This window comes from Chinchilla lanigera, unplaced genomic scaffold, assembly GCF_000276665.1.
Source record: "Chinchilla lanigera isolate Chin_1 unplaced genomic scaffold, ChiLan1.0 scaffold00039, whole genome shotgun sequence".
Lineage (NCBI taxonomy): Eukaryota > Metazoa > Chordata > Mammalia > Rodentia > Chinchillidae > Chinchilla > Chinchilla lanigera.
In genome coordinates, this window is record NW_004955440.1 from 18,586,244 (window position 1) to 18,590,759 (window position 4,516).

General features: G+C 39.8%; 1 pseudogene; it reads left to right on the forward strand.

Annotated features, from left to right (window-relative positions):
- Positions 1 to 1,138: 1,138 nt before the first annotated feature.
- LOC102019961 lies at positions 1,139 to 2,639 on the forward strand (annotated as a pseudogene).
- Positions 2,640 to 4,516: the final 1,877 nt, after the last annotated feature.

Genomic DNA, 4,516 nt, shown 5'->3' on the forward strand with positions numbered 1-4,516 from the left:
TTTAAACATTTTTCATTGATCCTGTTAATTGAAATCAGTATATTGAAATTATAAATGTTTCAATTACATTTCCATCAAGAGTTCATAAGAGTTTTGATTCTTGCATTATCATATATAGTGTATCATTCATCTTTAAAATTTTACCGAAATAATGGACAACAAATAGTATTTAATGGTGCTTAAATTTGCATTTCTGAACTCTTAAAGGCTCAGCATGTTCACATTTATAAAACGCATTTACATCTTGTTTCCTGTTCATTTATTATGACTAGTATTTGCCGATTTCTAAGTGAGATCTCTTTTTTCCTTGTGGATTACAAATGCTTTCTGTATATCATGGATACACTGCCATTGTCTACTGTGTATTATAACATTGCTTTTTTTATTAGCCTGCCATTTGTCTTTAGCCATTACTTTAAATTATGTAGAAAACTTTATACTTTTATTCACACCTTAAAATACTATCTTTTCATAATTTTCAAGGTTTTTTTGTTTTATGTGGGGATGTTTTCACCTGGAAGAGGGTATAAATTTTATATTTTCTTTTAATAATTTGACACATAGGCCATTTATAAATCTAGCTTATTTTCTGTATGATATGAAGTTATGATTTAACTGTACTAATTTTCCTCAACTATATATGGAATCATCTCTCCTCTTCCAGTTAATTTGAAATGCTAGATTTTCATAAGTGAAACGCTTGCATATACAAAGCATTTCTTGGTGTTATTCTTTTGTTTATGCTCCTGTTTCAATTCTCTAACAGGCACATTGAGTATTTAATTTGTAGTTTGTGATGACTAATTTAATTGAGCATTTATGTTTTTGGCCAATTGACAATCTCCTCTTTTGGTCTATTTCTTATTTTTAAATTTGATTCTTTGTCTTTTATTATTAATGTGAATGTGTTATTAAATATTCCAGCTTTGGTTCCTTTGTCAGCTGTCTATAGGGAAGTAGCTTCTCTTTGTGGTGTGCTCTCTAATGCACTTATTTCCCTATTTTATGGAAAGAAGTTAATTGTAGTGTACTATACTGTAATTTACAAATGTTTTCTTTGTTATCGATTTCTGTATCCTGTGTAAGAACTGATTTAATTTTGAGCACTGTCTGTTCTTGTTCTTTTCCCTCTTGCAGGATGAGGGGTGAGAAAGCTGAGAAGCCTGAGGGCGAGGTGCGGAAACCTGAAGCCGAGAAGGCTGGTGCCAATGGAAAGGCTGGAAAAGGCAGCCCCAGGGCTAAAGGCCCGGAAAGGGGAAGCCCCACTGCTGGATTAGCTCATGTACACCTTGTGACACGCAGCTGAACCGGAGCAGCGTGGTGCTGGGCGTGGAGGCCCACCTGAGGATTGCTGCCAACAGCATAAAAGGAGAACTGCAGGGGAAGGTGGATGCTGCTTCTGGAGTAGCTTGCCACACTGGCTTTCCTAATATGAACTCGTTTCTCACCATCTGATGAGCTTGGGTCCTCGCCGTCACTGAGGGTGACTGTAGCTCCCTTCGGGGGAGCTCTGATCCATGCCTTGAGCGTCTCTTCCTGGTTCCAGTGTAGATTCCTCAGGCTGCTGGCACAGATCCTTCGCCTCACTGGTGCAGACTTTTGAGCTTCAACCATGGACCTTTGGGCCTTCCCCGCACAGATCTGGGAAACAGACTTGCATGAGGCATTGCCGTGGGCTCTAGTCCTTCCACCGGACTCATGCAGGACACTGCCGTGGCCTCTAGGTCTTCAGCTGGGCCTGTGCAGGACATTGTCATGGGATCCAGGTCTTGAGCAGGATTCTGTGGGTGTCTAGCATGTGGACAGATCTCTGGCACTCTCTGCATTTGACCTTTTGGTGACTATTATAAAATCATCCTACAAATTATGTGTCCTGCATTATGTAGATCTATTCCCTTGCAAACCCTGACTACAACATCCCACTTTAGCCTGGACTCGTCATTGTCAAAGGGATTGGCAGATACTTCTGATCTGCCATATATCCCAGAAAGGCCAGGCAGAGCGGAAAGGCCAGGTTGATTTAGCATTCAGCTGCTAAATCCAAGGGTGGAAAGAAAGAGAAGGTGCTCATTACTGTCAAAACTCGCTGGTGATGACAAGAAAGGTGGTAACTCTGACATATGCTTAGCTATCATCTCACTTGAGATGGGACTCAAATCTGTTGGGCCCCAGCAAACCCCTTTGCTTAGCAAATGAAAAACTGCTAGCTGTTACCACTCCCTGCACCATCCTGAACACTCTCCCTGGTGTCATCTGGGACAATAACCCCAAGCTGTTAGGTCTTCCGGAACAACTGAGCAGGCTGCCACTTGTGACTGCGCTTCCTTCTCCCAATAGCATTTTTCCACATAGAACACACCAGAAATATGTCATTGTCACCTCCACGAAACACTGTCAGCAGTATAAAATCCCGAAACTCCTCAATAATACTTATCTCAAGAAGAGAAACCAAGAAGGTGAGACCTTAATACAAGCAGGAGATGTATGAGATTACAGAGCAGCACAGGTTGACCAGAAAGCTGCAGACTTAAATTTTACCAAAAATTCAGGCTGTTTCTCATCTCTAGGGCTACACGTGATCTCTTTTTGCTCTAACAAGTGGAACCTCACAAATTCTAAGCTTCTTACCAAGAACGTAATAACAGATGCATTGTAAAATAAAAATGTTTGTTCTTGCATTTGTAACCTTAAAATTCTGTCAATATAATTCATTAAAAATCAGTAAGAACAATTATTGAACAGCATATGTACAGCCAAAAGCCATTTATCTGATTTTAAAGAAAAAAGTCTGTGGGAAGAATATGTTAGGATTTAATATTTTGTGGAATATTTATACTATCACCATTATTAACTAAACATTAAACTATAACACTAAACATGGGTTGGATTTTGGAGCCATGAGAAAAATAACTTTCTCTTTAAAAATCCAATTTAACTGCATTTCTGTAACACAGAAACAATGATTAGATAAATTTAACATAAAGAGACATACACATGTAAAATCGGTATGCATTCTCCTTTGCATACTTTCTCTTCTTCTATCATCCTTAACAATATTAAAAAGCTTTTAAAAATATTAACACTTACAATTTATGAACTCTGGAGGTCTTTCTAGTTGTGTTGGGTTGAGGTATTTGCAGGGAGAACAAAATAATACAGGACATATATTTTATAAGGTTATTTATAATAGTCACCCAAAGAATCATATACAAGAGAGTGCAGGAAATCTGTCCACACACTAAAGACCAAAGAATCCAGCTGAGGGCCTGGTTCTCATGAAAATGTCCTGCACGAGTTCAGCTGAAGACTTAGAGCCCGCAACAATGCCTCCCGTGAGTCCACCTGGAGGCCCAGAGCCCATGACAACATCTCATGCAGGCCTCTTTCACGAATCTGGGCTGGGAAGGCCCAAAGGTCAGTGGTGGAAGCTAGAAAGTCTGTGTCAGTGGGATGAAGGATCTGTGCCAGCAGGCTGAGGGATCTGCACTGGAGCCAGGAAGTGACCCTCAAAATAAGAACCAGAGCTCCCCCCAAAAGTATCACAGCCATCCTCAGCAACAATGAGGTCCCGAGCTCCTACGATGATGAGGAAAGCTGAGTTGCCATCAGGAAAGCCAATGCGACAGGCTTCTCTAGGAGACTGAGCAGTGCACCATCTTTTCCTCCAGAACCAGGAAGCAATGCTCAAAGTGAGGACCAGAGCTCCCCCAAAGTGAACAAAAGCCATTCTCAGTGACAACAAGGTATCAAGCTCCTCCTCCAATCAGGAAAGCCAGGATGACAAGCTCCTTTAAGAGAACCAACAGCTCCTTACAGCTTCTAACAGCACCCAACAGCTTCTTCTTCTCCAGTTCTGCCCCTTATGCTGCTGGCAACAGTCCTCAGGTGGGCCTCCCACACCCAGCACCACGCTGGTTCGGTTCAGCTGGGTTTTGCAAGTTGACCACCAGTTGTCAGTCCCCCACACCAATTTTTGATGTGTCTTCTTCAAAATTTTTATTAGTGTTTTATAATTTTTATTGTAGAAATTTTTCCATTCCTTGATTAAATTTATTTCCAGATATTTTAATTCCTTTAATTCAGCCACTATGAATGGGCCTGCTTTTGTGATTTCTTTCTAATTAAGTTTGTTATTGTTATATACACATGTATACTGTTTTCTGTGCTGATTTTGTATCTTGCAACATTACTAAATTTGTCAGTTCTAATCATTATTTTCAAAGTTTAGTTTTCCTGTAGATAGAATCATATTATGTGCAAACAGATCATTTGACCTCCTCTCATAATGTTTGCATGGCTTTCTTTCTCTTGCCTGATTTTTCTGGGTGAGTCTTACAGTGCTGTGTTGAATGAGAAGGGTGAGAATGAACATCTTTTTTTCTTGTTCTAGAACTTAAACTCTTTCAGCATATCTACCTGTAGCATTTACTGTGTTGAGATATTTTGCAATTTGCTTAAGGTTTTATTAGGATGAGATGTTGAATTTTTAAAAATGTGTTTTCTGCATCCATTTAGA